Source organism: Penaeus monodon, unplaced genomic scaffold (genome assembly GCF_015228065.2).
Source record: "Penaeus monodon isolate SGIC_2016 unplaced genomic scaffold, NSTDA_Pmon_1 PmonScaffold_1109, whole genome shotgun sequence".
Taxonomy (NCBI): Eukaryota; Metazoa; Arthropoda; class Malacostraca; order Decapoda; family Penaeidae; genus Penaeus; species Penaeus monodon.
In genome coordinates this window covers 32551-44032 of record NW_023639814.1, presented here as the reverse complement: position 1 = coordinate 44032, position 11482 = coordinate 32551, and the positions used below count along the sequence as shown (strand labels likewise).

Below are 11482 nucleotides of genomic sequence, written 5' to 3'. Positions count from 1 at the left end.
CTTCACCTCACTGGTCCCTCCCTCAGTCATAGCCTCCTCTCCCTCATGACTGCCGCCATCTTTGGACGACATGATAAATCGGCGCGTCTCACTGATCAAATATCACAAATCCCACTCCTGACACCATTTGTTACGCCTCGTCTCTCTGCCACCAACACAAGGCAGGCTAGGCAGACGGCGTGCTATCCACAGGGTCGTGAACACTGAACAGCTCCAAGAGGCACCGAGCACCACAGTGTCCCAGAACACCAAGAGGGGAAACGCCAAGTGGCGAGGCAGGGCACGAAATAAACACAAAATGACAGTCTTTCCTTTATTTACACAAGTTATTTACCCGTACACTTTTCTATAGGCACAATACAGGGGGAAACCAGCATGTCACACTGCACGATACAGCTTATAACAGGGCAACACATAGTTTATCAGGTCACGAGTGCACACACAAGGTCTTCACAGGAACAGCACCCAACTGCCTCTCCCTTGGCTTGTTCCTCCGCTCCTCCGCCCGCAGCCAGTTGCTTCATGTTTGCCCAGGTCATCCTTTTCATGTTAACACATGCCCAGGTCATCCTTTTTATGTTAACACATGTTTCGCACAGAGACAAAGACCCACTGGGTAGCAATATATATATATATATATATATATATATATATATATATATATATATATATATATATATATATATATATATATATATAAAGAACGCTGATATCTTTTGAATGGCTTTACCTTCAAATGCACATGCAACTGACAGTATTATAGAAGAATGTCTTGCCAATGAGAGAAAAATGTTAGAGCGGATAAAGACACTAAATACTGCTTTAAATAATGATATCACGGATCATCTTTTTCTTCTTCAACTGGCTTTTCCATGTTCATCATGGGTCGCCGGTGCGATTCTTCTGGTTTTATCCACATCATATTATTAGATTGGCAGTTTCGTATTATGGCCGGATGCCCTTCCTGACGCCACCACAGATGTCGGCGGTGGACCTAGCCCTTGCCTGAATAGGCAATCGCCGCATGCGAGTGCGTGGGTGCATCCATGCACACAAACATCGCCCGCGCGCTCGTAAGAATGATATCACGGATCATGGAGACAATAATTCTTCAGATATATTAGTCACTACACCTTCAGCAATTCATGTTTCTGAGAGGGAAACAGGTGTCGAGGAAGAAGAGCATTATAGCAACCTGAAAAACAAGTCACTGGAAACAATGTGATCCGTTCTTAGATTTCTCTTGAATTTATATACTCATGTTATTTTTACATTCATGTTGTATCTGATTTTCAGAAAACGTACACTGTTTACATTGTGTAAAACTTGTCTAGACTTAAAGATAGTTGCAATAATTCACACAGATGTATTTTTTCTAATTGCTTTCCTTAATCTGGGTGATGGATATTGATGACAGAAGGAAATGGACCAATAACACCATACTAAACTTTTTCCTAAATGAAATAAAAATGCATGCGGTAGAGATAGGTTGGGTGGGTTGGGAGCCCCCCTGGTTTGGGAAATGTATAGGATGATTAGGGACATGGGTTCCCAACACAGGGCCAAGGATTAAACATAGGATTAAACTGGATTTTGTCTCATCTACGGTAACTAAAATGTTATCTCTCACATATCGGTGAGAAGATAACAGACACTGAACAGACTAGAAAAGGAATACGTTTTACTCAAGTGGAGACGTGATTTTATAATATTATATATATATATAATTATATATATATATATATATATATCACAGCTATGTCAGAAAGCAGTTTTTTTTTTTTTTTTTTTTTTTTTTTTTTTATAAAACGCGGAGGTTGGGGAGGATCATATATCGGTTTTGTTTAAATTTTTCCCAGAAACAGCAAGTGATCTAACCTTTTCATCTTCAGTGCATTAGGCTAACGTGAAAATTTATTCCTGGGACTTATCATCATTTATTACTGATGCAATCTTTATCTTTGCTGTTTTTTTATCTATTTATTTATTATGAACTTCATGATGGTTATTAAATACACCAACTCTTCGATACATTGTGATTATTATTTGCTTTTCACGAACTTTTCGGTAAACCCAAATAACGTGACGTAATTTGACACAGAATCGGCAAACTATCGCGAGCTCGTTTACAACCCCTGAAGATATTCCGGTCAAAAAGGCTATTCACGGTACTTCACAATGCAAAGTAAATACGAGCACTTATTTCGATTGTGTCATTTTATCATTTTAACTTGGATATGAATGTAAATCGTATATTGCCTTTACATTTGCTCAATCATGTCAAATAAAACATCTTATCTTTGCTTTTTTATTATCATCTCAAGTGCCATGTATATTGTTTCTGTTTACCTTTTTTATCACGCCATCCAATTGTAAATAAGAAGGCCACTTTCTTTTTTTTTCAATCAAGAATAATTTCGCGTTCAGAAAGTGCCATACGTACGTTGCCAGCTATTATTTTTATTTGTATTTCCCCAAGGCGACCAAGTGGTGTAACTCCTGCTGCTCGTGTGAGTTGGAATTTGCCGTTCTCTGCCAAGTATGTGGTACAGGTGCTGATCTCTCATCAACTGAGAAATACTACATATTAAGACACACCAAAATATTCCTGAGGAAAACAAAACTAACAGAGATAATATAAGAAAAGGGAAAGAAGAAAAATAGATCCAGGGGATATAGACTATACAATAGTCTAAAACCCTATAAAAGAAGAAAGAAGAAGAAGAAGAAGTATGTAATAATGGTTTTAGTGTTCATTATTAGTAATAGAGAGTTTTCTTTTTGTTTAAGTGTGAGTAGAAGTATTATGATTTTTCTTGACAATTTTCACGTGGCACTGGTACTCTGGCCAGCACGTTGGGGATCGCTTGTTGATAAATTAAGCAATGTTAAAAATCAGGAGTTGATTGGTTATTTTACCAGCATTAATAGTTTTCATTGGAGGTAGCCTGCATGGGCCTAGGGTTACAATTTTTGATGCCAATATAGGCTTAAAGCCACAGCAAATGTTATCTAACATTTATTCAGGATAGTATGAATTTATGCAGTTGATTTTTTTCCTGATAATAAGCATTTTATATAATTATTCAAGATGGCTCATGTCTGAGTTTACTTCCTGAACCTACTTGGTATATTGTACATAGTTACTTTCAGGACCAACTTTGTATACATTTCTGTAATGACCATGTTAAGATAGGGAAAATCTAATGTTATTGTCATAATGTCAGAAATGAAGAAAGTAGGTCCTGACAAATACTTTGTGGATAGTAAGTCCACAGCGATTCCATGCGGATCCAAGGGTAGAGCCTCTGATAGGGAAATGCAAAGAGGGTGGGGGTCTGGGGGTGAAGCCTCTGGGTTAGGAAGGTTTTTGGTTATACAGTAGTGTTTGTAGATCCCCAGGAGCACTGGTGTAATAGGGACTTAGTCTTAGAAGTTTGTAGTCACTTTGTAAACAATTAGAAATGCTGTCACTTATATCATTTGTGATGGAAAACAACAGGATATGCATATTATACTATGAATAATTGAAACAAAAAATGGTTAATGTTAATGAGGACGATGCACAAAGTAGTGGTGTTGGCAATTTAATTAAAAGCAATACTGTGATGCTTATATTTTTTCATGCCATGAGGCAAGGCAAAATTAGTAGTTCACTCTACTCAGCTAAACCTGTTTCATTTTCCTAATTTGCACAAAGGGTGCTGATCCCCCCCCCCCCCAGAAAAAAAAAGGTAAGTGCAGGATAAAAGGTCACAAATGTATTTGCTGCTTCAGTTTTGTCAGTATGACTCATTGTTTTAAAAGTTTGAATTTATCTTGTAAATTTTGTTGCAACCTTTCTATATTATTAACATTTAGATATAAGAAGCTGTCTAGCATCTACAGCTACATATAAAACATGAATAAAAATAAAAGTATAGGGATCACAACAGCAAAGTAGCCATAAGTATCCAATTAATGGTATCATTGTAGTTTATATACTTAATTTTTTTCTCCTAGATTAAGTACTCATCAGGTAACTGTACCAATTTTATAGTTGGCTTCAGTGAGAAAAACATTAGCTGATACCAGACATAAGTAAGGGTCAACCATTTTTTCATCACTTTTCAAGTGTACTAACAGTATTATTTTCCCATGACACCCTCCTCCCTACTCCAGAGTGTACAGATTTAAAAGATTCAGATCATAATTTTTATGAAGTTCTTAAAGGGCATATACCAGAGATTTAACTCCTTCCACAGAGTATAGTGTGTACACTAATGAAAATGATGAAAAAAATGGATAACCTCAGAATCTTCTGTGTAAGTCTTTAATACAAAATTAGATACACCCACTGATACCCTATTAAACCACTTACTATGATGCACCACTTAATGGCTATCTTCATAGACTACAACATGCCATTTTATGGCTCACCACACTACCTCGGATCAAACATCACATAATCGCTCATTGTTGTATCATAAATGCTCAATAACCCTGATTTATAAAAGGGAAATATTGAATCTTGATGGTAACAAGCACTATAGAAAGGTGTATTAATGAAAAGGGTAAAGAGGGGAGTTAGTTGATCATTAAAAGTGCTACACATCAAAAGTCATAACAGTTCAGAATAGTATGGCATTGAAAGTAAATAAGTTAAGGCAGGGATTAACAAGGGTTTTAGGTCAAAGTTGTCAAAATTAGAAATGGGTATCTTCAAGAAAGTCTGCAGGGTAAGGAAGGGATTAGCATAAAGAGAAAGGTGGTTTAAGGGTGATTTGATCACAGCTTCAGGAGAGATGTCAGAAGATAGAGAATCCAGGGAAGGGGGTTGTGACAGTCATATGTGTATCTAGGGGAAAGCAGAAAGGATAATGGGGTAGGTAGGAGGAGGATGCAGATGAAGCAGGGCGGAATAGAGTGAGTGGGAGGTAGAGGTGTAGGGGGAGTATGAGTAGGAGTAGGCATATTTTTTTGGGTCATGATTAGATAGTTTAGAATGTTGAGAGTTTTTCAAGTAGATTTGCTTGGGGAGGTCTGAGAAACAAAGGTTTTCTTATGAGGGTAAAAGAAGAGATGGGCATCTGAGGGGTAGAGGAAGAGATGGGTGGAAGAGAGTGTGTGGTAGGAGAAGATGTGGTAGGACATAGATTGTCTACTATGAGTAGATCAAGGAGTGAGAGGGGTAGTGTTGGGGCAGTGGTAGAGATTGGGGTGTCTGGATTTAGAATTTCAAAAGAATTTGGTTGGGGAAAGGGCAGACTGAAAGGCAGCTGGAACAAGGAGTGTTGAGGCTGTGGTAATTGCTTGATACTGTCGAACTATTCTGTTAGTCTCCAGATTTTAAGCCATCCATCACAAATTGCAACATGTTTCAAGTTGATTTGCACATGATGCAACTAATATAATGAGCAGTTGAATGCCTTCTGGGTGTCTTCTAAACATTTTCTAAAATCAGTATTGGCATTAGAGGAAGCAAAGAAGATATTAATAAAGTTGAGTCAAAAGCTGAGTAATGGGTTGGATGTTTAGTCAAACAGAAGTTTCTCTCTCTCTGTGTGCTTCTGTCTCTCTTGTCTAGACATGCCAGCTGAGAAGGACATAGCTTGTATTCTCAGAAAAAAGTACTTGATGAGAAATACTCATATTTTATGCAGATTTTCAGGTAATAGTAAACAGTAAGATAGGGATATATATATATATATATATATATATATATATATATATATATATATATGATATATATATATATATTATATATAAATATATATATATATATATATATATATATATATATATAATATCATATATATATATATACATATATATATATATCATATATATATATATATATATCATATATATAATATATATATAAAATATATAAAATTTATATATAATTTTTTAAAATATAATATATATATTTTATTTATAAATTATAATAATATAAAATTATATATATTTTAAATTATTATTTATTATATATATATATAATATAATATTACGTATATAATATATATTATATATTATATATATATATATATATATAAAATATATATATTATATATATATAATTTTATATATATATATATATTTATAATATATATTATATATATATATATATATATGTAATATAATAATTGATATATATATTATATAATATATATAAAAATATTATTTTTAAATATTTTATTAGATATAATTAATTTTAAAATATAAAATTATATTTTATATATATGGTAAAAATATATATTTTTATATAATATAATTAATATAATGATTTTAATATATATCTTATATATATATATATATTATATATTATTTAATATATAATATTAAATTATATATATATTATATTTATATTTTTTATATTTATATTTAATATAATATATTAATATTTCTCTCAAGTACTTTTTCTGAGAATCAAGCTAGGGCCTTCCAGTGGGATGTCTAGACAAAAGACAGAAGCACACAGGAGGAGAAAATTCTGTTTTACTAAACATCCAAACCCCTTCTCAGCTTTTGACTCAACTTTATTTTAAAATCTTCTTTGTTCCCTATGCCAATACTGATTTTTGAAAAAGTTTAGAAGACACCCAGAAGGCATTCAACTGCTCATTATATTAGTTGCATCATGTGCAAATCAACTTGAAACATGTTGCAATTTGTGATGGATGTCTTAAAATCTGGAGACTAACAGAATAGTTCGACAGTATCAAGCAATTACCACAGCCTCAACACTCCTTGTTCCAGCTGCCTTTCAGTCTGCCCTTTCCCCAACCAAATTCTTTTGAAATTCTAAATCCAGACACCCCAATCTCTACCACTGCCCCAACACTACCCCTCTCACTCCTTGATCTACTCATAGTAGACAATCTATGTCCTACCACATCTTCTCCTACCACACACTCTCTTCCACCCATCTCTTCCTCTACCCCTCAGATGCCCATCTCTTCTTTTACCCTCATAAGAAAACCTTTGTTTCTCAGACCTCCCCAAGCAAATCTACTTGAAAAACTCTCAACATTCTAAACTATCTAATCATGACCCAAAAAAATATGCCTACTCCTACTCATACTCCCCCTACACCTCTACCTCCCACTCACTCTATTCCGCCCTGCTTCATCTGCATCCTCCTCCTACCTACCCCATTATCCTTTCTGCTTTCCCCTAGATACACATATGACTGTCACAACCCCCTTCCCTGGATTCTCTATCTTCTGACATCTCTCCTGAAGCTGTGATCAAATCACCCTTAAACCACCTTTCTCTTTATGCTAATCCCTTCCTTACCCTGCAGACTTTCTTGAAGATACCCATTTCTAATTTTGACAACTTTGACCTAAAACCCTTGTTAATCCCTGCCTTAACTTATTTACTTTCAATGCCATACTATTCTGAACTGTTATGACTTTTGATGTGTAGCACTTTTAATGATCAACTAACTCCCCTCTTTACCCTTTTCATTAATACACCTTTCTATAGTGCTTGTTACCATCAAGATTCAATATTTCCCTTTTATAAATCAGGGTTATTGAGCATTTATGATACAACAATGAGCGATTATGTGATGTTTGATCCGAGGTAGTGTGGTGAGCCATAAAATGGCATGTTGTAGTCTATGAAGATAGCCATTAAGTGGTGTGCATCATAGTAAGTGGTTTAATAGGGTATCAGTGGGTGTATCTAATTTTTGTATTAAAGACTACACAGAAGATTCTGAGGTTATCCATTTTTTCATCATTTTCATTAGTGTACACACTATACTCTGTGGAAGGAGTTAAATCTCTGGTATATGCCCTTTAAGAACTTCATAAAAATTATGATCTGAATCTTTTAAATCTGTACACTCTGGAGTAGGGAGGAGGGTGTCATGGGAAAATAATACTGTTAGTACACTTGAAAAGTGATGAAAAAATGGTTGACCCTTACTTATGTCTGGTATCAGCTAATGGTTTTTCTCACTGAAGCCAACTATAAAATTGGTACAGTTACCTGATGAGTACTTAATCTAGGAGAAAAAAAATTAAGTATATAAACTACAATGATACCATTAATTGGATACTTATGGCTACTTTGCTGTTGTGATCCCTATACTTTTATTTTTATTATGTTTTATATGTAGCTGTAGATGCTAGACAGCTTCTTATATCTAAATGTTAATAATATAGAAAGGTTGCAACAAAATTTACAAGATAAATTCAAACTTTTAAAACAATGAGTCATACTGACAAAACTGAAGCAGCAAATACATTTGTGACCTTTTATCCTGCACTTACCTTTTTTTTCTGGGGGGGGGGGGGGATCAGCACCCTTTGTGCAAATTAGGAAAATGAAACAGGTTTAGCTGAGTAGAGTGAACTACTAATTTTGCCTTGCCTCATGGCATGAAAAAATATAAGCATCACAGTATTGCTTTTAATTAAATTGCCAAACACCACTACTTGTGCATCGGTCCTCATTAACATTAACCATTTTTTGTTTCAATTATTCATAGTATAATATGCATATCCTGTTGTTTTCCATCACAAATGATATAAGTGACAGCATTTCTAATTGTTTACAAAGTGACTACAAACTTCTAAGACTAAGTCCCTATTACACCAGTGCTCCTGGGGATCTACAAACACTACTGTATAACCAAAAACCTTCCTAACCCAGAGGCTTCACCCCCAGACCCCCACCCTCTTTGCATTTCCCTATCAGAGGCTCTACCCTTGGATCCGCATGGAATCGCTGTGGACTTACTATCCACAAAGTATTTGTCAGGACCTACTTTCTTCATTTCTGACATTATGACAATAACATTAGATTTTCCCTATCTTAACATGGTCATTACAGAAATGTATACAAAGTTGGTCCTGAAAGTAACTATGTACAATATACCAAGTAGGTTCAGGAAGTAAACTCAGACATGAGCCATCTTGAATAATTATATAAAATGCTTATTATCAGGAAAAAAATCAACTGCATAAATTCATACTATCCTGAATAAATGTTAGATAACATTTGCTGTGGCTTTAAGCCTATATTGGCATCAAAAATTGTAACCCTAGGCCCATGCAGGCTACCTCCAATGAAAACTATTAATGCTGGTAAAATAACCAATCAACTCCTGATTTTTAACATTGCTTAATTTATCAACAAGCGATCCCCAACGTGCTGGCCAGAGTACCAGTGCCACGTGAAAATTGTCAAGAAAAATCATAATACTTCTACTCACACTTAAACAAAAAGAAAACTCTCTATTACTAATAATGAACACTAAAACCATTATTACATACTTTTCTTCTTCTTCTTTCTTTTTATAGGGTTTTAGACTATTGTATAGTCTATATCCCCTGGATCTATTTTTCTTCTTTCCCTTTTCTTATATTATCTCTGTTAGTTTTGTTTTCCTCAGGAATATTTTGGTGTGTCTTAATATGTAGTATTTCTCAGTTGATGAGAGATCAGCACCTGTACCACATACTTGGCAGAGAACGGCAAATTCCAACTCACACGAGCAGCAGGAGTTACACCACTTGGTCGCCTTGTGGAAAATACAAATAAAAATAATAGCTGGCAACGTACGTATGGCACTTTCATGAACGCGAAATTATTCTTGATTGAAATAAAAAGAAAGTGGCCTTCTTATTTTACAATTGGATGGCGTGATAAAAAAGGTAAACAGAAACAATATACATGGCACTTGAGATGATAATAAAAAAGCAAAGATAAGATGTTTTATTTGACATGATTGAGCAAATGTAAAGGCAATATACGATTTACATTCATATCCAAGTTAAAATGATAAAATGACACAATCGAAATAAGTGCTCGTATTTACTTTGCATTGTGAAGTACCGTGAATAGCCTTTGACCGGAATATCTTCATGGTGTAAACGAGCTCGCGATAGATGCCGATTCTGTGTCAAATTACGTCACGTTTATTTCGGTTTACCGAAAAAGTTCGTGAAAAGCAAATAATAATCACAATGTATCGAAGAGTTGGTGTATTTAATAACCATCATGATAGTCATAATAAATAAATAGATAAATAAACAGCAAAGATAAAGATTGCATCAGTAATGATGATGATAAGTCACCAGGAATAAATTTTCACGTTAGCCTAATGCACTGAAGATGAAAAGGTTGAGATCACTTGCTGTTTCTGGAATAATTTAAACAAATCCGAGATATGATCCTCCCCAACCTCCGAGTTTGATTAAAAAAAAAAAAAAAAAAAAAAAAAAAAAAAACTGCTTTCTGACATAGCTGTGATATATATATATATATATATATATATATATATATATATATATATATATATAAAATCACGTCTCCACTTGAGTAAAAACGTATTCCTTTTCTAGTCTGTTCAGTGTCTGTTATCTTCTCACCGATATGTGAGAGATAACATTTAGTTACCGTAGATGAGACAAAATCCAGTTTAATCCTATGTTTAATCCTTGGCCCTGTGTTGGGAACCCATGTCCTAAATCATCCTATACATTTCCCAAACCAGGGGGGCTCCCAACCCAACCCAACCTATCTCTACCGCATGCATTTTTATTTCATTTAGGAAAAATGTTTAGTATGGTGTTATTGGTCCATTTCCTTCTGTCATCAATATCCATCACCCAGATTAAGGAAAGCAATTAGAAAAAATACATCTGTGTGAATTATTGCAACTATCTTTAAGTCTAGACAAGTTTTACACAATGTAAACAGTGTACGTTTTCTGAAAATCAGATACAACATGAATGTAAAAATAACATGAGGTATATAAATTCAAGAGAAATCTAAGAACGGATCACATTGTTTCCAGTGACTTGTTTTTCAGGTTGCTATAATGCTCTTCTTCCTCGACACCTGTTTCCCTCTCAGAAACATGAATTGCTGAAGGTGTAGTGACTAATATATCTGAAGAATTATTGTCTCCATGATCCGTGATATCATTCTTACGAGCGCGCGGGCGATGTTTGTGTGCATGGATGCACCCACGCACTCGCATGCGGCGATTGCCTATTCAGGCAAGGGCTAGGTCCACCGCCGACATCTGTGGTGGCGTCAGGAAGGGCATCCGGCCATAATACGAAACTGCCAATCTAATAATATGATGTGGATAAAACCAGAAGATCCGCACCGGCGACCCATGATGAACATGGAAAAGCCAGTTGAAGAAGAAAAAGATGATCCGTGATATCATTATTTAAAGCAGTATTTAGTGTCTTTATCCGCTCTAACATTTTTCTCTCATTGGCAAGACATTCTTCTATAATACTGTCAGTTGCATGTGCATTTGAAGGTAAAGCCATTCAAAAGATATCAGCGTTCTTTATATATATATATATATATATATATATATATATATATATATATATATATATATATATATATATATTGCTACCCAGTGGGTCTTTGTCTCTGTGCGAAACATGTGTTAACATAAAAAGGATGACCTGGGCATGTGTTAACATGAAAAGGATGACCTGGGCAAACATGAAGCAACTGG

At 34.7% G+C, this 11482-nt stretch overlaps 2 long non-coding RNA genes across 2 annotated transcripts; one reads left to right on the top strand and one right to left on the bottom strand.

Moving 5' to 3' along the window:
* Nucleotides 1-2143: 2143 nt before the first annotated feature.
* Nucleotides 2144-2730, top strand: LOC119568847. Its single transcript, XR_005228170.1, has 2 exons — nucleotides 2144-2185; nucleotides 2480-2730. It is a non-coding gene; the product is annotated as an uncharacterized LOC119568847 (long non-coding RNA).
* A 6557-nt stretch (nucleotides 2731-9287) lies between these two features.
* On the bottom strand, nucleotides 9288-10179 carry LOC119568846. The gene is made up of 2 exons (XR_005228169.1): nucleotides 9815-10179; nucleotides 9288-9517 (listed from the first exon to the last, which is right to left on the bottom strand). It is a non-coding gene; the product is annotated as an uncharacterized LOC119568846 (long non-coding RNA).
* Between the last annotated feature and the right edge of the window lie 1303 nt (nucleotides 10180-11482).